The sequence below is a fragment of the Myodes glareolus genome, chromosome 6 (genome assembly GCF_982192425.1).
Source record: "Myodes glareolus chromosome 6, mMyoGla1.1, whole genome shotgun sequence".
NCBI classification, from domain to species: Eukaryota; Metazoa; Chordata; class Mammalia; order Rodentia; family Cricetidae; genus Myodes; species Myodes glareolus.
In genome coordinates, this window is record NC_142031.1 from 42,565,627 (window position 1) to 42,589,439 (window position 23,813).

General features: G+C 39.0%; 1 pseudogene and 1 gene segment (V, D, J or C); both read right to left on the minus strand.

The window, feature by feature from the left end:
* The window catches only part of LOC125403929 (Ig kappa chain V-III region MOPC 321-like), a 456,525-nt gene that overhangs the window by 201,545 nt on the left and 231,167 nt on the right, over positions 1–23,813 (minus strand).
* LOC148121739 (vacuolar protein sorting-associated protein 4B pseudogene) lies at positions 12,413–14,521 on the minus strand (annotated as a pseudogene).

Consider the following 23,813-nt stretch of genomic DNA (forward strand, 5'->3'; position numbering starts at 1 on the left):
TTAGTTGTTTTGTTGATATTAGCTATCAAATATGTCCGCTCAGAGAACCCTGAAGATGAAAAGGCAGAAAGAATGTAAGAGTCAGAAGGAATGGTGGACACCAAGAAACAACAAGGTCTAAATACACAAGAGAAAAACTCATATGAACTCACAGAGACTGCAGTAGCATGCACAGGGTCTACACAGTCTGCACTAGGTCCTTATGTATTATGGCTTCCAATGTACTGTTTATATGGGATTCCTAGTGTAGGAATGAGTAGATATCTGATTCTTTTAGTTTCTCTTGTGCTCTTTTCCTTTTGTTGTTTGGTTTTGTCAAACTTAGATATGATAGTTTTTGCTTTATGTTATTATATCTTATTTTGTTATATTTAAATAAATGAATAAATTAAAACCTAGCCAGTAGAGTAAATTTTAGCAAATGAATTGTCACTTATAATCTCTGGGATAGGAAAAATTAGTTTTCTCCAATAGAGTAACACTGGGTATATCAAACATTCTAGGAGAGGTAGTAATGTTTGACCAACATATAATGAAATCCACATTTGTTTTGGGTGTGATATTTGTTTCTTTATGTCTGTGTTTCTGCATTATAGCTTTTGATTTTTGAGAAGGAGCCTAAAGTTGGTTGGGTAGGGAAGGGAGAGTATCTGGAAGGACTTGGGTGGAGGGAAAGAATACAATAAAGTATATTCAAATTTAATTTTTTAGATGACAGAGGAACTACTTGAATGGACCTAGCCTACTCATAGGAGAACATAAAGTCTAAACCCAGAAAGTAAAATCAAAAAGACTCAAGATATGAACATGACTTGATGTGAAGCAACATCTTTGATGCCAACTTTGAAAACAAAGTGACCAGATTTGAAAGGAATATTTCCATTTCTTCTCAATTTAGACATTAACTGTGCCTGATTAGGGAAATTGGCCATATCATTCCTAGTCTTGAGGGGCACAAGTGCTGTAGGAAGTCTTATAGCCAGTGGTTACCTGCCCATTGGGACATGGCCTCTTAAACTATATAAGCCGATGTAGAGCATGCCTTAGCTCTCTTTTCCTGGCCCCTCTGTTCTGGCTGCAGGATTCAGTTTCTGATCACCATTCAAGCAGAGTATTCTGATTTGTGAGTCTACCCCTAAATAAAAACCCATCTATTTCTCAGTTCTGAGCTAGTATGGGATTTCTTTTAAGCATCCTTCTTCAAACAGGCTTGAGGATGAATGAGCTACTCAGTTTAATGTGATTTATCTTTTAGAGATAGAAAACTCATATGGAATTTGATGCAGTACATGCTCTTTGGAGATTTAGAAAGCTGTACCAAGGTAATCTACCCACTGAGCCCATGGCCTGAGATGCTGCTGACACCCATGGCATGAGAGATAATGTGTTGAAGCTCTACCACGTTTTTTTTACTACAGTAATTTGCTGTTGATTTGTTCCATATCCACAGAATCAAGCCCGAACACTCTTGTCCAAAAATGCAAATAGAAATAAATTATATTTGAATAAAGCAGTGATTTGTCACTTCTGTATTAAGAATTATGCTCTGTAGTGTCATTTCAATTATATTTTAATAAATCAAACTTGCCTGAGGAACGATAGAATTATAAACCAAGAGGAGACATGTCTCAGTTGCAGTCTCTTTCTGAGATTCCTGGAGGCAAGATTGACAGTTTGGGCTGAGGTAGAGGTAAGAGACAGTGGCTGGTTGTGCTAATTTTCTGACCTTCTTGTTAATCCCCAATTTCTATCTCTTAGTTTTTATTAGTCATGTTTCAATGCTCAGTAGTAATGGGAGAGAGTCTTGACTAGGTGTTCTGTATGGGACAGGTAAGAACTTAAGGACAATTCAAATAGACCTGAACCCTAGAGTTGCTTTCAAAGTTGATGAAGGCCTACTTTTCACTGTAAAAAGAAGTTTCCTTGACTAAGGTTAAGAGTAGCACAGATTGTGGGGTGTAGATATAAATATTTAAAGACAGTTTGACAGATATTTAGTAAAATATCTATAGTAAGTTTTTCCCTTTGATCTATGACTTCAGTAGCCATAGGTTTCTGGTCAGGTTTTCAGTATAAGCAATGGACTCTCTCCTGTGAAGCATGTTTAAACTCTACACAGAACATTGTTGATTTCTCCAGTAGCAGTCATGCCACTATTGCACCTCTTTAAGGACATCAGATAAAAATACAGATCTAATCTCACTTTTACTGTTCATGACTCTCCATTTATACCAGTTATACTTTTCCAAAATGAGATTGGGTCCTTTCTAATACCTTGAGTCTGTTAATTCTCTAGATCTCTGTTAAGGACAAAGGGAGATGAAGAAGAAAAACAGGTGGGTGGGTAACCTCTGAGATCATGCTGATTCCCATGTGCTTTTATCTATACATGGTATGAGCAGGATTTATCCTGCTGGTGTTTACAACACTACTTGACTGCAGCCAGCCACAGCACTTGCAGGTCCTGAGAGGATTAGGGGAGGGAAGGAGTGAGCTAGGCATTATGGTTGGGAGAATCTTGCAGCTTGAATGACTAGGACCCAGAGTGTTTCTTTATGAAGAATTCAGTAGCAAGGATAGATTAATGGTGTTGTAAAACAGAGATCATATTATTTTTGCTTTTGGATATGTGTTAAATTCCTTTTGCATATAGTTTAGATAGCACTGATTAACTGTGACACAATAAAGTTATCTTTTACAACAATTTTTCCTCTTTTAATAATCGTTGATAAATAGCTATCTTTTAAAAATGTTTTTACTTGTCAACTTCATAACCTATGATGTCCCATAGGCAGATGGTATAGTCATCTGAAGCACTGAGTAAGTGCCCGCTGACATTTGGATTCCAAGAAAGACCATATCCTTCCTTCTGATGTCCGCAGAGATGCAAATCTGGGTTTCACTCTCCAGAAGGGTTTGGTTTGGAAGGATACTTTGTGTAGTCAAACTGAGTATCGTCATTAGGGAGCAGGACACTGGCTGGCACCAGGCGGTTTTGTTCATCTGATGTGTGTGTTCCCAGGACAAGTCGATGAATGCTGAAATCTGTCCCCTCAGGTCTGGTAACATCTGGAAGCCATTGGGCAATTAAACTGGGCCACTCCAGGGCATGAGTCATCACCAAATCATAAAGAAAAAGGGTGTTTTTCTTCCATATTTTGTACTCCTTGTTGATCACATGTTCTTCCACCGAGTCGCCAAATGCAGCTTCCTTGTCAGCCATGGTGGTAGGCGAGCCCAGAGGGGTTGGGGGATCCCGGGCGTCGTGCGTTGCAGGAGGACTGGAGAGGCGACGGGGCCTATAACATTTATTTAACATATATTTTATATATTTATATATATCTTCTTTACTTCTTACTCTGTGGTTTGCTGTGTATCTGGTTGGCTGGCAACTTAATGGTGAATCAATTCCACACCAGTTAGGTTTTAAAGGGGGTATTTATTTTGGGGGGTAAAACTTACATACACACAAATCATCAGGAAAGTAGCCTAGTCGCTGGAACAGGAGCCGGAACCAAGCACCAGAACCAAGAGGCCCAGCCGAGATTACGCTCTTTTTTAAAGAGAAATATACCATGTTCCAGTGGGATGGTATTTCAGCGGCTGTTGGCTGAAGGAGCAGAAGGCTCTCCCGCAGCAGCCACTGGTGTCTTCTTTCCTTTTTTTTCTGTACTCTGTCTTCTCTTTCTCTCCTATTATTCTCTCCCTGACAACCCTGCCTATCTGTCTCCTACCTATTATTGAGCATTCTGTTCTCTATTAGACCAATCAGGCATTTTAGACAGGCACAGTAACACAGTTTCACAGAGTAATACAAATGTAACATAAAATAATATATTTTTGCATCATTAAACAAATGTTTCACAGTATAAGCAAATATACATATCTTCAACTAATTTTCTACTACATATTTCTCATTTATGTTAATAAACATTCCTATATTATACAATGTATACTATCCATGCTAAAGGCCATATATTTTTAAATAGCCCCTTGTCACATAGTTCATATTCTAAGGATGGTTTGGTGGTGATAAGAGACAAAATTGAATGTCTCTGATGTCATTCTTCTACTGCTTCCATGAGATTCTCCAATTGGTGTTGATGCTCTTGACTTGCCTCTTTTTATGGCATCAAGAACTGCACTTCTGCCAGGCATGGCGATATATTCCAGTAATTCACATAGATGCTAAGGTGCGAGGATCTTGAGTTTGCAGTCATCACAGGACTGGGTTACAGAGATGATCAAATCTTCTGCTCCACCTTAAGTCCCACATCATTTATTTTTGTGTATCGTTCTATTAATATTTATTTTATTTATTCTGTATTCATTCTTGTTTTTATTAATTTATAACTCAAGTTTCTTTTCCTTAACATTGTTTCTTTTCTTCAGTGCAGCAGAACTACTGCTATAACATGCTATAATATGTTCTTTCCTCTCATCAAGAAAGGACACTCAGTATCCTCTGACAGAAAGATTACCAAGATGATAGAACAGAAGAAGTAAGGGGCATGGATTGTTCCTGAGTGGAATATAACACAGAGTACAGAAATAATGACTGTAAAGTAGGTAGTTGATACCTGCTGTGAGAGAGAGATTTGGCCACAAACACCTATGAGATAAGTTTTTTAAAATTCATAAAGGCCTGAATGCACTGGGTGTGGGGAATGGGTGGGCTGGGCTTTATGAAGAAAGACAAAAGAATTGAGGCATGAAAGCAGACACTGGCCTGATGCCAACATTCTGGAATTTGACCAAGAAGGATGAGGTTTATGGTGCAAAGAGAGCTCATGCAACAATGGTCACAATTAGTTTATGTGAGTACTATTTAGTTAATGTCATGCTTGATGCTAGGCACAAAATAAAGAAAATTGTGAGGAGGTTGTTGTCATTTTTGTACGAGCTGAACCATTAGCTCTCTTCTTTTGTCATTTTCTCAATTTACTAATTGATATAAAGATTTGTAACCTCTAAACTACATGATACACAGCAGATCTCAACACCACTAGGACAAATGAAGAGGTGATGGGGAAGCAGGAAATGTAGGGGTGAAAAGTAGTGTCATTTTGAAGCAACTTCCTCAGATATTCTGGTCAGTCAGTGGGAAGTGTTCCTGCTTCTTGGCTTTCTGCCAAACCACCCTGCCCCCATGCCAACCTTTCTGCCTGAGAGCTCCATGGAACCTTTGCAACAGTGATTGAACTAATACTGAGGGGACCTAAGAGAGGGAAAATCAAGAAAAATGCCCAAGTAATCAAACAGCCACAGCAAGGATCACACCATTGAGCAAAGAAAACAGAAAATCCAACAAATTCTTAACACAAAACATCCAGGAAATCTTGGACACCATGAAAAGATTGAATCTAAGAATAATAGGGTAGAAGAACTCCAGTTCAAAGGCACAGAAAATATATTCAACAAAATTACAGAAGAAAACTTTCCCAACCTACAGAAGAATATACCTATGAAGATACAAGAAGCTTATAGAACACCAAATAGACTTGATCAAAAAAAAATCCCCTCACCATATAATATGTAAAACACAAACCATACAGAATAAAGATATATTATTAAGAGTTGCAAAGGATAAAGTTCAAGTAACATATAAAGGTAAACCTATCAGAATTACTCCTGACTTCTCAATGGAATCCATGAAAGCCAGAAGGTTCTGGATAGATGTGCTGCAGAATCTAAGAGACCATGGATTCAAGCTCAGACTACTATACCAAGAAATGCTTTCATTAACCATCAATGGAGAAAACAAGATAGTCCATGACAAAAATAGATTTAAATAATACGTATTCACAAACACAGCTATACAGAAAATACTAGAAAGAAAACCTCAACCCAAGGAAGCTAACTAAACCCACAATAACACAGACATTTGATAATCCCCACCATCATAACCCAAAAAGGGAAGAAAGTAAGGAATGAAAGAAAGAGAGAAAGAAAGAAAGTTGAATTCAACAAAAATGAAGGCACAACATATCCAAAACTATGAGACATTATGAAGGTAGTGCTAAGAAGAAAGTATATAGCACTAAGTTCCCACATTAAAAAAAACAAACAAAAAATGCCAGAAAGCTCACATTAGCAAATTAACAGCATTTAAGCTCTAGGAAAAAAAAGAAGCAGACTCACCTAAGAGGAGTAGAAGACTGGAAATAATCAAATTGAGGGCTGAAATCAATAAAATAGAAACACAGAGAACAATACAAAGAATCAACAAAACAAAGAGCTTGTTCTTTGAGAAAATTAACAAGACTGACAAACCCTTGTCCAAATTACTCAAAAGGCAGAGTGAGAACATCCAAATTAACAAAATCAGAAATGAAAATGGGAACATAACAATAGGCACTATAGAAATACAGAGAATCATAAATTCATACAACAAAAACTTACTCTACAAATTTGAAAAATATAAAAGGAATGGACAATTTTTTAGACAGATATCATATACCAAAATTAAATGAAGACCTCATGAGAAATTTAAATAGACCTAGAAGTAATGAGAAAATAGTAGATGTCATCAGCAATCTCCCAACCAAAAAAAGCCCAAGATAGGATGGTCTTAGTGTAGAATTCTACCAGAACATCCAAGAAGATTTAATACCTATACTCCTCAAAGTGTTCCACATAATAAAAACAGAAGTGACATTGCCAAACTCTTTTTATGGAGCTACAGTTACCCTGAACCAAAACTGCACAAACACTCAACCAAGAAAGAGCATTACAGACTGATCTCCCTCATGAACATGGATGCAAAATTTCTCATTAAAATACTGGAAACCAAACCCAAGAGCACATCAAAAAATCATCCACTATGATCAAGTAGGCTTCATCCGAGAGATGCAGGCCTGGTTCAATATATGAATACCTATCAATGTAATCGACCATATAAATAAACTGAAAGAAAAAAAAACATATGTTCATTTCATTAGATACCAAAAAGCATTTGACAAAATTCAGCACCCCTTCATGATAAAGGTATTAGAGAGATTAGGGATACAAAAATTATGTCTAAATATAATAAAAGCAATGTACAGCAATCCAAAAGCTAACATCAAATTACATGAAAACTCAAAGAGATTCCACTACAAACAGGAACAAGACAAAGCTGTCAACGCTCTCCGTATCTCTTCACACAGATTTTTTTTTATGTGCTCCTTTTTTATTTACTTATTTATTTATTTATAAAAATTTCCACATCCTCCCCTCCTCCCAATACCCTCCCATTACCCCCACTCCCTCTCCTCCTCCCTCTCCAGTCCTAAGAGCAGTCAGGGTTTCCTGTTCTGTGGGAAGTTCAAGTTCCTTCCCCCTCCCTCCAGGCCTAGGAAGGTGAGCATCCAAACAGACTAGGATCCCCAAAAGCCAGTACGTGCAAACGAAACAAGACCCAGTGCCATTGTCAATGGCTTCTCAGTCAGCCCCCATGTCAGCCACATTCAGAGAATCCGGTTTGAGCACATGCTCGTTCAGTCCCAGTCCAGCTGGCCTTGGTGAGCTCTCATTAGATCAGTCCCCTTGTATCAGTGGGTGAACGCATCCCTGGCTGTCCTGACTTCCTTTTTCATGTTCTCCCTCCTTCTGCTCCTCATTTGGACCTTGGGGGCTCAGTCCAGTGCTCCAGTGTGGGTCTCCATCTCAATCTCCGTCCATCGCCAGATGAAGGTTCCCTCTGATCTTGCCTTCCTTGCTAACGTTCTCCCTCCTCTGCTTCTCATTTGGACCTAGGGAGTTAAGTCCAGTGTTCCAATATGTGTCTCTGTCTCTTCTATGGTGATATGAAAATATTCATCTGTATGGTTATGGGCCAAGGCCAGTTCAGGCACCCTCTCCTCTACTGCTCAGGGAATAATCTGGGGACCTCTCCTTGGGCCTGGAAACCTCTCCAGAATCAAGTCTCTTGCAAACCCTAAAATGGCTCCCTTAGTTGAGATATATACTTCTCTGCTCCCATATCCATCCTTCCTCCCTCTCCTCATCCCATTCCCCCAAGCCATCCCCAATCCTCCCCTCTCCCTTCTCTCTAATCATCTCCCCTTACTTCCACCCCTCCACCCCCCGTGCACCCAAGTGTGCCTGGGAATCTTGTCTACTTCCAATATCCAGGAGGATAACTATATGATTTTCTTCAAGTTCACCTTTTCATTTAGCTTCTCTAGGATCAGGAATTATAGGCTCAAAGACCTTTAACTATGGCTAGAATCCACATATGAGTGAATACATACCATATTCCTCTTTTTGGGTCTGGGTTACCTCACTCAGTAAAGCGTTTTCTATTTCCATCCATTTGCATACAAAATTCAAGATGTCATTGTTTTTTACCACTGAGTAAAACTCTAATGTGTATATGTTCGACACCTTCTTTAACCATTCTTTTGTTGAGGGGCACCTAGGTTGTTTTCATGTTCTGGCTATTACAAATAGTGCAGCTATGAACATAGTTGAATAAATACTTTTGTAGTATGATAGGGCATCTCTTGGGTATAATCCCAAGAGTGGAATTGCTGGGTTCTTATACCAATACCAAGCTATTTTCAATACTGTAGCTCTGTAATAGAGTTTAAAGTCAGGGATGGTAATGCCTCCCGAAGTTCCTTTATTGTATAAGATTGTTTTGGCTATTCTGGGTTTTTTGTTTTTCCATATAAACTTGATTATTGTTCTCTCAAGTTCTGTGAAGAAGTTTGATGAGGATTTCATTGAATCTATAGATTGCCTTTGGTAGAATTGCCATTTTTACTATGTTGATTCTCCCAATCCAAGAGCAGGGACGGTCTTTCCATTATCTAGTACCCTCTTCAATTTCGTTTTTCAAAGACTTAAAGTTCTTGTCAAATAGGTCTTTCACTTTCTTGGTTAGAGTTACCCCAAGATATTTTATGATATTTGTGGCTTTAGTGAAAGGTGATGTTTCTCTGATTTCCCTCTCTGTATTTTTATCCCTTGTGTACAGGAGGGCAACCGATTTTTTGGAGTGGATTTTGTATCCTGCCACATTACTGAAGGTGTTTATCAGCTTTAGGAGTTTTTTGGTAGAGTTTTTGTGGTCGCTTATGTACACTATCATATTGTCTGCAAATAATGAAAGTTTAACTTCATCCTTTCCAATTCGAATCCCCTTGATCCCCTTATGTTGTCGTATTGCTATTCCCAGAACTTCAAGCACAAAATTGAAGAGGGATGGAAAGAGTGGGCAGCCTTGTTGTGTTCCTGATTTTAGTGGAATTGCTTTGAGTTTCTCTCCATTCAATTTGATGTTAGCTGTTGGCTTGCTGTATATTGCTTTTATTATATTTAGGTATGATCCTTGTATCCCCAATCGCTCCAACACCTTTATCATAAAAGGATGTTGAATTTTGTCAAATGCTTTTTCAGCATCTAATGAAATGATATGTTTTTTTTTCTTTCAGTGTATTTATATGATGTATTACATTGATAGATTTGCGTATGTTGAACCAGCCCTGCATCTCTGGGATGAAGCCCACTTGATCATAATGCATAATTTTTCTAATGTGTTCTTGGATTCAGTTTACCAGTATTTTATTGAGAATTTTTGCATCGATGTTCATGAGTGAGATAGGCCTGTAATTCTCTTTCGTGGTTGTGTCTTTATGTGGTTTTGGTTTCAATATAGCTGTAGCTTCATAAAAAGAGTTTGGCAATGACTCTTCTGTTTCTATATTGTGAAATACATTAAGGAGTATAGGTACTAGCTCTTCCTGGAAGTTCTGGTAGAATTCTGCATTAAAACCATCTGGTCTTAGGCTTTTTTTGGTAGGAAGATTTTTGATAACTGTTTCTAATTCTTCATGACTGACAGGTCTATTTAGATTGTTCACCTGTTCTTGGTTCAACTTTGGTATATGGTACTTATCCAAAAATTGTCCATTTCTTTTGCATTTTCCACCTTTTTTTGCATACAGGCTTTTCTGGTAAGATCTAATGATTCTCTGAATTCCCTCTGTGTCTGTTGTTATGTCCCCATTTTCATTTCTGATCTTATTAATTTGCATGTTCTCTCTCTGCCATTGGATTAGTTTAGATAGGGGTTTGTTGATCTTGTTGATTTTCTCCAAGAACCAGCTTTTTGTTTCATTGATTCTGTGAATTGTTTTCTGTGTTTCTATTTTGTTGATTTCAGCCCTCAGTTTGATTATTTCCAGTCTTCTACTCTTCCTGGGTGAATCTGCTTCTTTTTTTTTTCTAGAGCTTTCAAGTGTACTATTAATTCTCCAATGAGTGCTTTCTCAGTTTTCTTTAATTGCGCACGTAGTGCTATGAACATTCCTCTTGGCACTGCTTTCATAGTGTCCCATAGGTTTGAGTATGTTGTGTCTTTATTTTCATTAAATTCAAGGAAGTCTTTAATTTCTTTCTTTATTTCTTTCTTGACCCAGGGGTGATTTAGTAGTTGACTGTTCAACTTCCATGAGTTTGTTGGCTTCATTGTTGTTGAATTCTAACTTTAATCCATGGTGATCTGACAAGACACAAGTGGTTACTAATATTTTTTGTATCTGTGGAAGTTTGCTTTGTTACCAAGTATGTAGTCAATTTTCAAGATGGTTCCATGAGCTGCAGAGAAGAATTTATATTCTTTCCTATTTGGGTGAAGTGTTCTATAGATGTCTGTTAAGTCCATTTGATTCAATACCTCCAATAATTGTCTTATTTCTCTGTTAGGTTTCTGTCTTATTGACCTGTCCATTGGTGAGAGAGGTATGTTGAAGTTTCCTACTATTAGTGTGTGTGGTTTGATGACTGCCTTGAGTTGTAGAAGTGTTTCTTTTACATACATGGGTGCCTTTATATTAGGGGCATAGATATTCAGGATTGAGACTTCTTCCTGATATATTGTTCCTGTTATGAGTATGAAATGCCCATCTCCATCTCTTCTGATTGAATTTAGTTTGAAGTCAATTTTTAGATATTAGAATGGCCACACCTGCTTGTTCCTTAGGTCCATTTGCTTACAAAATCTTTTCCCAACCCTTTACTCTGAGTAGGTGTCTGTCTTTGTGGGTGAGATATGTTTCTTGTAAACAGCAGAATGTTGGATCCTGTTTTAAGATCCAATCTCTAAGTCTGTGCCTTTTTATAGGTGAATTGAGTCCATTCATATTAAGTTATATTAATGACCAGTGGTTGTTGACACCGGTTATTTTTGGGGGGGGGGGTAGTAGAGTGTATGTGTTTCCCTTCTTTGAGGTGTGCTTGTGAAGGGTGTCTAGATGTCTGAGTTATTGTAGCCAGTGTTGGGAATGTTGCATTCCTTGGGTTGCGATTTTCCTTCTATTACTTTCTGTAAGACTGGATTTGTTGCTATGAATTGTTTACATTTATTTTTATCCTGGAATATTTTGTTTTCTCCATTGATAGTGAACGATAGCTTGGTTGGGTATAGTCATCTGGGTTTGCATCCATGGTCTCTTAGTTTCTGCAGTACCTCTATCGAGGACCTTCTGGCTTTCGTGGTTTCCATAGAGAAGTCCAGTGTAAGCCTGATAGGTTTACCTTTATAAGTTACTTGACCTTTTTCCTTTGCAGCTCTTAATATTCTTTCTTTAATCTGTATGTTTTGTGTTTTGATTATTTTATGGCGAGGGGATTTTTTTTTGTTCCAGTCTATCCAGTGTTCTGTATGCTTCTTGAACCTTCATAGGAATATCGTTCTTTAGGTTGGGAAAGTTTTCTTCAATAATTTTGTTGAATATATTTTTTGGGCCTTTGATCCACAAGTCTCCTTCTTCAATCCCTATTATTTTTAGATTTGGTTTTTTTATTGTGTCCCAGATTTCTTTTTTTTTTGGTTATAGCAATTTACTTCACATAAGGACAGTATATCTCAGGCCTAGGATTTTCATCAAATATCAACAACAACAAAAAAATCTGTACAGAAAACCTAAAGGCAATCATATAGTATAGCATGTAAAATGTGCAAATATACTTTAAAATGCAATTACTGTGTAGTACTTGCAAGGTAGAACTTCATAGCAATTCTAGTTAACCTAGTAATTGTTTGCATGTAGTCAATGCAAATGTCCAAGGCACAACTCAGAGTTGGTACACAAGTGTGTAACACATACACTCATATCATTTATTTGAAGACAGTAAAATAAAATGATGCTATGTTTAATGAGACATTAGTTTATCGCTAAAGTTTCATGAAATACTACACTGATAATATTTGTGTAGCTAGGACAAACTGTTCCCTGAACTTAAAAAGTGAAAGACAAGATTCTCGTTTTCCTATATTAAAAAATTATATATATATATATATATATATATAATTATATATATATATATATATATATATATATATATATATGTACACACATACACACACACATGTTATACACAGGGAACATCCTAAAGTCCAAAGGGAAGCCATTTTCTTATTATTAAAGGTTCCCATTACAGTATTTCATAACAATTCTTTAAAAAAAACTATACTTCTTTGCCACCTCTTTTGGTCAATCTTGGCTACAAAAAGACACTGAAGGACAGCTTTCCGCTCCGAGGTGAAGATGACTAGCTGAGAAAGTCTGAGTGCACAGTGAAAGGTGTCATGTGCACAGAAAAGCCTGTGGTCTGCAGCGGAATCACTTTATCTACACAGGAAGACTCAACCCATTACAAAGTCAACAAGAGCACTGGCTGTGGCACAAACCCCCTAATTCATCAGTGTGCTCTGTGCTTTACCGCCCATCTCTGAGAGTAAAGATTCTACCGTTTTTAATTTTTAATAAAGCAATTAACTTTACATTGATAAGAATGCTTAAAGATTTTTTCAAGATAATTATCATTAGCTTTAGTCCCATTTCAGTTTCCTTAAGGTAAAAAAGGAAGGGAGGGAGGGAAGAAGGGAGGAAGGAAGGAAAGACATTGCTCTTTGAAAGAGTGCTCCTAAAAATCCTAAATACCGCACATCAAGCCAAGTTTGAGGCTCTCCTCACTATTGCTCGCTTCCTTACAATTTTGTTAACTGGAGAATTTAACAGGTAGTGTAGGAAAAAGTATAACATAAGCCTAAAGAAACATGAAGGGAGATGTATGTTTTCCTGTGTGAAAGAGTTTTACTGGAAATAATCTGAAAGTCATCCAAGAAAGGCAAAATACCTAGAAAAGAGGAAGTGTAGAGTAAACATGTTGTTGCTGCCTTGCACTAGCCTTCCTGACCAAAATCCTCTGTAAACTTCTTTAATTTCAACAAGTCATGCTCATTGACGATAGGTTTCGTGCTGGACAGAGACCGCAGCATGTCCCACATGGAAACAACTGGCTCTAAGAGTTTATCTCCAGGGACATCCATCCATGTCATCTTCACAGCACCGGGGTTTCCTGGAGAGCAGGGGGTCAGCAGGTCATTTACAATGCAGTTAAGGTCAGCTCTTGAGGGTCCACGAACCTTTTTGAAGTGAGTGGCTGACTGAACTTTTCTAACAGGCTGCATAAGAGCATCCCGAACAATGATACTTATATCTGCTCCTGAATAGCCATCCGTCTTCCTCCCAAGTTCTTGGAAGTCTGCTTCTGTGAGGCTGTTCTGAGTGCTGCCCAAGTGCAATTTAAACATGGCTGTACGGGCATGTGCTTCAGGCAAAGGAATATAAATACGTTTCTCAAATCTCTGCCTAATTGCAGAATCCAGAACCCAGGGTATGTTTGTAGCTCCCAGAACTAAAATGCCATCATTGTCCACACCAACTCCTTGCATTTGAACCAGGAACTCGGTCTTAATTCTCTGTGCAGCTTCACTTTCATTTTCACTTCTTGAACTGCACAAAGAATCAATCTCATCAATGAAGATGATGGGAGGCTTATTCTCTCTGGCAAGCTGGAATAAGTTCTTAACCAGTTTCTCACTTTCCCCCAGCCACTTAGAGACAAGGTCAGAGGAAGATATTGAGAAAAATGTTGAGTTGTTTGCTTCCGTTGCAACAGCTTTGGCTAAATAGGATTTCCCTGTTCCTGGTGGTCCAAATAACAGGATTCCTCTCCAAGGTGTCCTCTTTCCTGTAAATAGATGAGGAAATTTAATAGGCAGAATCACAGCCTCTTTAAGTGGAGTTTCTTTGGCTCCTTCAAGACCAGCAACATCACTCCATTTTACATTTGGTCGCTCTATAACAATGGCACCTTGAAGTTGATTCTGTATTTTCTTTTTCTCAGGGTCATCAGACTCTGCTTCTCCATCACTTTCATTCCCCTTCTCATCAACTGGACTCGACTGTTCCTCTTTCACAGGCTTCTGTGGTTTCTTCTCTTTTTTTTTTCAGATATTCCTTCAGTTTTTCTGCTCTATCAAGATATTCGGTACACTTGGCCCTGATACTCTGCTTGGCTTTATCACCTTGTGCTTCATACTTAACGACATGGAGAAAATACTGGACAGCATGATGTAGAGCTGAAGAGCCTCCTCATAGTTCCCAGCCTTGTCTTCCTGGGCTGCTTTGCTTGCAAGATCTATTGCTTTCTGGAGGTTGGTGTTCGTGGATGCCATGGTGGAGCTCAGAGGTCCCTGCGAAGGAGGGCGGGCCGAGGACCACCGGCAGTGGTACCATCGAGTCACGCTCGGGTCACAGTTGCACTCCTCTGGATGTGGTGGCTCTGAGATCCCGAGCAGCAGCCTCGGCTCTGGAGCCGTAAATCTACGACAGACTCCACCAGCCACTCGACCCTCCCCCGTGTCCCAGATTTCTTGAATGTTTTGTGAAGAAAATTTGTTGGATTTGCCATTTTCTTTGATTGGAGCATTTATTTTCTCTATGGTATCTTCAGAATCTAAGATTCATTCTTCTATCTCTTGTATTCTATTGGTTATGTTTGATTCTGTAGTCTCTATTCGTTTACCTAGGTTTTCCATATCCAGCCGGTTCTCGGTTTGTGTTTTTTTCGTTGCCTCTATTTCAGTTTTCAATTCTTGAACTGTTTCTTTTACCTGTTTTCTTTGTTTCCCAGGGTATACTTCAAGGATTTACTCATTTCTTCAAACTTTTTGTTATACTTCTCATCCATTTCTTTACTCATTTCTTCAAAGTTTTTGTTATACTTCTCATCCAATTCTTTAAGGGAGTTATTCACATCCTGTTTAAGGGACTCTATTGCTTTCATAATGGCACTTTTTTCCACTTATTCTGGATTAAGGTGTTCAAGTTCTTCTATTGTAGGGTCGTTGGGATCTGGTGTTTTCGTGTTGTTTTTCAGACTGTTGGAGGAGGTCTTGCCTTGGCGTCTGCCCATCTCTTCCTTCAAATGCTCTCTATTGGATCTTCTGGTATTGGGTCAGGTTCCCTTGTTGGGCAGGGACTGCACTGACAGAAGACCTACCTTTCCTCAGGCAGGCTATTGAAACACAGGCAGTCCCTCCTTCCGGGTTGCGCCTACAGCCCAAGCCCAGTGTGCAGGGCAACTGAGCTGGGGAAATTTTATGCCCCCCCTCCGATGGCTGTCTGCTCGAAGTCAGTGCCCCTTGCTGGTCAGGAATTTTGCTGAGCTGACACAGAGCCCACCTGTCCTCAGGCAGGCTTTTAAAACACAGGAACTCCCTCCTTCTGGGATGTGCCTACAGCCCAGGCCCAGCGCTCAAGGCAGCTGAGCTGGTGAAATTTTATGGCCACAGGGGGAAGGGGGAAATATAAGAAGGTGTACCTGGATGGAAGGTGGGATGGCAGGTGGGAGAGCTTAGCGGGGTGGAGTCGACATATTCAGGTTTTCAATGGGCTACTGTCTTGAGCTCTGAAAAGGCTGATTCAGTAATCACACATTTAGTAGAAGTTATGGCCATCGTGGGCATTCCTGCAGAAATAAAGACAGACAATGGTTTAGCATATGTATCTAAGAAAATGAAATGATTTTTTGCTTATTATAATATAAAGTACATTGCAGGTATACCAAATAATCCTAGATGTCAGGCAATTATAGAAATTTCAAATTGTACTATAAAAGATATGCTGAACAAACAGAAAGGGATGGAAAATACCCCCAGAAATGATTGCATAATGCTTTATTAATCTTGAATTTTCTTAAAACTAATGAGAAACGAACAACAGTAACAGAGAGGCATTGTGTAATGGAATGATCTTCTGTATTGAATTAACCATTATATTTCAAGAATGTGTTGACTTCACAATGGAAACCAGGAGAGGTGCTACACTGGGGAAGGGGTTTTGCTCTTGTTTTCAAAGGAGAAGAAAAATTATGCATACCATCAACATTAATAAAGATTCATTTCAAAAATGAGAAACCTGTTGAAACAGAGAAATGACAGCTTATCCACAATGGTGACAACCATGCAGGTGGTAAGGAAAGTCATATAGGCTTGGGTCTAGGTTCTGCTCTTATTGTCACTGGAAAATTACATGTCTTCAAAAATTCAAGAGACCCTGTATGTTTGAATGCTAACAGAACAAAAAATAACTATCCACTAAGGATCATCTAGAAAATGGAATATAGATTTTTTATAAAGGAACTGGTTACACTTACATTTGTACACACACACGCAAACACACACATATATACACACACACATATTCAGCTGGTTTTGGAGTTGGACAATGGCTTTGTACTTCTCTAAATCTAAGTGTGTTGTTAAAAGGAACATTCAGAGTTTCTGTGTCATATTAGGTGGCATTTGGTATGGGACAGAAGGAAGACTTTAGGAAAAACTTTACCTTCTTTATGCCTATTTTGTCGATATCATATTCTTCATTGTGTATATGTTTATATGAATGATGTTTATGTTTTCCATGATGAATAATAGAGTTACCTACAGATTCTTTTCCTGCAGTAATCTTTGAAGTTTTTAGGAAGAAGGTGGGTTCCCACAGCAATTACTCAACTTAATTGAGATGACATTGTGATGTAGACAGTGCTACTATAAGATTGTTTTGGGTATCAGCTGCTGAAATAGTGTACCTTCTCATATTCTGGCCAGAACTCTGAATGAGAACTTAGAAAAAAATGAAAAAAAATCTATTGATTGCTTAGAAATTATTTACAATTATACTAGACATTACTTTTGGAACTTAACAACCACTTAATTTTAGCAGGATCCCATTAAGAGAACATTGACCCCATGATAGTGGGAAGCAATTCTAGAAGATGATGCCCCCTATCCCAAAAAAGTTTGTCCATAGGGTTGGGAACCCTGTTTAGGGGTTGTTGATTATTACTAGATAGCGGGTTGGGGAGAAAACTATGTTTGTTCAAAAAAACAGGATAGTATTAGGGGTTAATAGAGTGAATACTTTTGAGCTATTATTTATGTATAATTTACATTGGTATAGCTTTTGTATACTGATACAAGTTCAAATTATATTTGTTGGCACTTTTGTCTCCTGGGCCCTGGGAAGACCAGCTATCCCTGTAGGAGTGCTGAGAAGTTCTACCCGGAGAAATGAGTGGGTGCTAGCCTGGGCTTCCAGCCCGGGAAGAGAGCACAGCCCCTCCCCCCTCAGCTTCTGCTGCAGGGTCTTCCGTGTTTCACCGGACCCCTCCCTGCCCCCACTGCTGCTGCACTCTTGTCTCCTGGGCCATGGGAAGATGAGCTACCCATGTAGCAGTGCTGAGGAGTTCTACCCAGAGAGGTGAGTGGGTGCTAGCCTGGGCAGCCAGCCCGGGAAGAGAGCACAGCCCCTCCCCCCTAAGCTTCTGCGGCAGGGTCTTCCGTGTTTCACCGGACCCCTCCCTGCCCCCACTGCCACTGCACTCTTGTCTCTTGGGCCCTGGGAAGGCCAGCTATCCCAGCTGCAGTGCTGAGGAGCTCTATCCAGAGAGTGCTGAGGAGTTTCATCCAGAGAGGTGTAGATGGGCAGGCGCCAATGCTAGAATTCCTCCAACAACCTGAAAGGCAACATGACATCTCCAGAATCCAGGGAGCATGAAATGAGAAGAATTGAACACCCTACTCCAGAAGAAATAGAAGAAATCTACTCTAAGCAGATCTATATGAAAATAATAGAGGAACTTAAACAGGAGGTGAAAATCTGCCGTAAAGAAATGGAAGATAAGTATAACAAAAAGATTGAGGAAATGAGTAAAGAAATGGAAGAGAAATATACCAAAAAGGGTCCCATAGGTTTGGGTATGCTGTGTCTTTATTTTCATTGAATTCAAAGAAGATATTAATTTCTCTCTTTATTTTTTTCCTTGACGCAGGGATGATTCAGTAGTTGACTGTTCAATTTCCATGAGTTTGTCGGCTTTCTGGGGTTAGAATTGTTATTGAATTCTAACTTTATTCCATGGTGATCTGATAGTACACAGGTGACTATTACGATGTTTTTATATCTATGGATGTTTGCTTTGTTACAAGTTATGTGATCAGTTTTTGAGAAGGTTCCATGAGATGCTGAGAAGAAGGTATATTCTTATCAATTTGGGTGGAATGTTCTATAGATGTCTGTTAGGTCCATTTTTTTCATTACATCTGTTAGTTCTCTTATTTCTCTGTTAAGTTTCTGTCTGGTTGACCGGTCCATTGGTGAGAGACAAGTGTTAATATCACCCACTATTAAAGTGTGGGGTTTGATGTATGCGCTGAGTTCTAGTAATGTTTCTTTTATATATGTGGGTGTTTTTATATTAGGGTTGTAGATGTTTAGGATTGAGACTTCCTCCTTATGGATTGTTCCTGATATGAGTATAAAGTGTCCATTTCCATCTCTTCTATTTGATTTTAGCTTGAAATCTATTTTGTTAGATATTAATATAGCCACACCTGCTTGTTTCTTTGGTCCATTTTGTTGGAAAAACTTTTCCCAACCCTTTACTCTGAGGTACTGTCTGTCTTTGTTTGAGGTGTGTTTCTTGTAGGCAGCAGAATGTTGGATCCTGATTTCGTATCCATTCTCTTAACCTGTGCCTTTTTATAGGTAAGTTGAGTCCATTGATATTAAGTGACATTAACGACCAATGGCTGTTAACTCCGGTTATTTTTCCTGGTCTTAGTGTTTATGTGTTTCCCTTCTTTCAGTTGTGCTGGTAGAGAGTTGTAAGATGCTTGTGTTATTATGGGTGTTGTTGGCTTCCTTTGTTTGTGATTTTTTTCTTCTAGTATTTTCTGTAAGGCTGGGTTTGTGGCTACTTATTGTTTCAATCTGTTTTTGTCCTGGAATATCTTGTTTTCTACATTGATGGTGAATGCAAGCTTTGCTAGGTATAGCAGTCTGGGCTTGCATCCATGGTCTCTTAGTTTTTGCCGCACATCTATCCAAGACCTTCTGGCTTTCAAGGTTTCCATTGAAAAGTCAGGTGTAATTCTGATAGGTTTCCCATTATATGTTACTTGACCTTTTTCCCTTGCAGCTCTTAATATTTGTTCTTTATTCTGTATGTTTTGTGTTTTAATTATTATATGGTGAGGGGATGTTTTTTTGATCTGGTTGATTTGGTGTTCTATATGCTTCTTGTACCTTCATAGGAGTATCATTCTTTAGGTTGGGAAAGTTTTCTTCTATAATTTTGTTGAATATATTTTCTGTGCCTTTGATCTGTTACTCGTCTCCTTCTTCTACCCCTATTATTCTTAGATTTGGTCTTTTCACAGAGTTCCAGATTTCCTGGATGTTTTGTGTTAAGAATTTGTTAGATTTGTTTTGTTCTTTAATCAGTGAGTTTATTTCCTCTGTAGTATCTTCAGTGTCTGAGATTCTTTCTTCTATCTCTTGTATTCTGTTGGTAATACTTGTTTCTTTAGTTCCTGTTAATTTACCCAGACTTTCCATGTCCAGCCTTCCCTCGGTTTCTGTTTTTTTCATTACCTCCATTTCATTTTTTAAGTCTAAAACTGTTTCCCTTGCCTGTTTGATTGCTATTTATTGGTTTTCTTGGGTATCTTTGAGAAATTTATCCATTTCCTCTAACTTTTTGTTTGTCATCTCCATTTCTTTAAGGCAGTTTTTCACCTCCTGCTTAAGGTCTTCTATTATTTTCATAATGTTCCGTTTAAAGTTGATTTCTTCTGGAGTAGGGTGTTCAATTCTTCTAGTTTCGTGATCCCTGGATTCTGGGATCTCATGTTGCCTTTCAATTTGTTGGAGGAATTCTTGCATTGGCTCCTGTCCATCTCTTACTTCAGATGCAGCCAAGAGAGTATTCATGTCTTGGTCCAACGTTTGCTGTGACTGACTCTGGGTGGATCTCCTCAGTGCAGGTGAAGGAACTGTTCCCTAGTCGGCTGGTCTGAAAGGTTGTCCTCAGCACAGGGACAAGATTCTTGGAGGTCTAAGGAGCCCACAGACAAAAGGGTGAACTCGAGGGGGAAGGGAGTGTTATGCACAGCCAAGACATCTCTGCAACAGGAGCTGGAGGTGCATGCTCTCCCCTCCGGCCTGGTGGGTGCGTACTCACCCCTCTGGGTGTGAAGCCTCAGTGAAGGAGCAGGACCTATTCCTGTTCCTGGGCCAAGAACCTCCCAGATAATAGGGCAGGCTTTGGGGGGGGTGGGGGTGAGCAGGGAAGTGTGGAACAGAGAAGTCCCTGCAGCAGGAGCTAAAGGGGCCTGGTGCTCCTTTCCATGATGTTCCCCCCCATCCCAGAATGGCACCCACTCACTGGACTGAAAGGTTTACCTCATGACAGGGATCATACTCTTGGAGGTCAAAGGATCTTGGAGGCAAAAGGGTGAATTCGGGTGGGGGGGGAGTTGTGAATAGCCAAGAAGCCCCTGCTGCAGGGGCTGGGGGTGCTGTGCACTCCTCTCCAGCGAGGTGGATGCGCACTCACCCCTCTGAGTGGGTAACCTTAGTGTGTCATAATACTTTTATAATAATATGCATGGTGCTTTAGCCTAGCAGCACATACAATGTAATGTCTCTCTGTACTTAGCTCCTTCACAGTCAAAAAATTCAAAGAAATAACAATATACAGAATCCAAAGTCTCTGTGAATTTTCCATTTTTACATGGCTTATTTTTCTTTAATTCTTTTAATCTTTAACTATCTGTACTTTGTCTCTTTAAAGACTTTATCCTTTTTTAGGCATTAACTTTATTCTCTATATTATTTTTTCTCTTTTTCCTAAACCTGCATATGTATGACCCATTTAGAGGTCTTTTATGTCTGAATCTGTCCTATCTGTAATTTTTTACTCTCCAGGAGCACTTCTTAAAAACTTTTGCTTATGCCACATAGAGGTAATATGGTACCATCTGTTTCCTGCCCAGTCTAAACCTTAGCTGTGCTGTTATTATGGTAATTATGATAGATCCTGCCTGAGATCAGCACACAGAGGTTGCAGTAGGAGCTTAGCCCAGAAAGTTGATGTGCCGGTGTTTTTAAACTGTGCTGCTTTTATTTTTTGCCTCAAGGTAGGAGCCACACTCAGCACTTTAACTCTGAGAATGAGCTTTTTATCTCAGTTACAGCCTAATGTGCCATGCAGAGCACTGCACAGCCTGGAAACAATCCTCTGTATGGCGGCAGAAATCTACCATGCTCTCCTGTCTGCCTAAACCTGATCCCACAGTCTGCCCAGGCAGGGAGTGCCGACCCATTGGCATAGTTTCCGAGTAATTTCTTTCCGATATCGAGCAGGCACACAAAGATCCAGTCTCATAAAAACCATTGAAATGCTTTAAATCCAGAGTTTGCCCTGGTGGCACAGCCCAGGAAGCCGCATTTTAAAATGGTGCAGCTTTTTTTATGCCTGTCTTGCTGAAACAGGAAATCTCTCTACAGCACGTTCTAGCAAACAGCAAAAAGCTGTCTTAAATTCACTTTCCCTTTTTTTAAACCCTCTTAGGTTTTTAAGTGGATTTAGTTATCACGTTGGGCACCACTCTGTTGCAAATGGAGCGGCAGGCTGTATTCCCACAGGGATCTCAGCTTTCCAGCTAGTTTACACCCAAAATAATTACATGGAAACTGTATTCATTTAAACACTGCCTGGCCCATTAGTTCTAGCCTCTTATTGGCTAACTCTCAAATCTTGACTAACCCATATCTAATAATCTGTGTATCACCACGAGGCTGTGGCTTACCAGCATGAGTCTAGCCAGTGTCCATCTTGGGAAGGGAAATCATGGCATCTGACTAACTGCTTTATTTCTCCCAGCCTTCTTTTCAGTCAACCTATCTGAATTCTGCCCTATCAAAAAGCCAAGGCAGTTTCTTTATTAACCAATTAAAGTAACACATAGACAGAAGGCCCACCTACTCCAACAATTGTTCACAAATCTTAAAAGAACAATAAACAACTTCATATGGAAAAATAAAAAACTTAGGATAGCAAAAACAATCTTGTACAATAAAGGAACTTCCGGAGTCATCACCATGCTTGACATCAAGCTCTGTTACAGAGCTACAATAATGAAAATAGCTTGTTATTGGCATAATAACAGAGAGGTTGACATGAAGAAGAATGAAAATAGATCCATATCTATTACCATGCACCAAACTCCAGTCTAAAAGGATTTAACATTTCAACATAAAGTCAACTAAACTAACCTCATAGAAGAAAGTTGAAAATACACTGAACGACATAGGCACAGGAAACCTCTTCCTAAATATAACCCCAGTGGCACAGACATTGAGAGAAACAATAAATAAATGGTACCTCCTGAAACTGAGAAAGTTCTGTAAATCAAATGATGGAGCAAATAAGATAAAAAGGCAGCCTACTGAATGGAAAAACATCTTGACCAACCCCACATCAGACAAAGGACTGATCTCCAAAATATATAAAGAACTCAAGATATTAGACAGCAAAATTCTAAATAACGCAATTAAAAACTAAACAGAGTACTGAACTAGGCAGAGAATTCTCAGCAGAACAATTTCAAATAGGCAAAAGACACTTAAGGAAATGTTCATCTTCCTTAGTTATCAATAAAATGCAGATCAAAACAACTTTGAGATACCATTGTACACCTGTCAGAATGGCTAAGATCAAAACCACTAATGATAGCTTATGCTGGAGAGGATGTGGAGTAAGGGGAACACTTATCCATTGCTGGTGGAAATACAAACATATTCAACCACTTTGGAATTCAGTGTGGTGGTTTCTCAGAAAATTAGGAATCAATCTACCTCAGGATCCAGCAATATCACCCTTGGGCATAGACCTAAAAGATGCTCAATCATAAGCATTTATGCATTTATTCAGCTGTTCATGGCAACATTATTTGTAATAGCTAGAACCTGGAAACACCTAGATGCCCCTCAAGTGATGAATGTAAAAAGAATATGCGGCACATCTACACAATAGATTACTACTCAGCAGTAAAAAACAATGACATCTTGAATTTTGCATGTAAATGGATGGGATTAGAAAACATCATCCTGAGTGATGTAACACAGATCCAAAAAGATAAATAAGGTATATACTTACTAGTAAGTGGGTAGTAGCGCTAAATAAAGGACATTGAGCCTATAGTTCATGATCCTAGAAGCTAAGTAATAAGGTAAACCCAAAGAAAAATATATAGAGATCCACCTGGAAATTGGAAACAGACAATATCACCTGAAAAATCAGAATATGTGGATGGAGGGATAAAGGAAGAGTAGAAAAAGATGAGGAGTGGAAGGAAAAGGTCGAGGAGAAATTGAGAAATGGCATAGTTGAGATGGAATAAGGACAGATATGAAAGGAAGGAAAGAGTTCTTCCTTAAAGGTCTGGCATAATTTGGTAGAGGATTCCTCCAGTTGTGCTTCTCTCTTGGGAGTCATTTTATTACCACTTCAATAGACTTGCTTGCTGTGGTTCTATTGAAATTGTTGATATCATTGGAATTTAGTGTGGTTTTGTCATATGTGTATAGACATATAGCTGCTTCTCCAAGATTTTCCAGTTTGGGAGAATA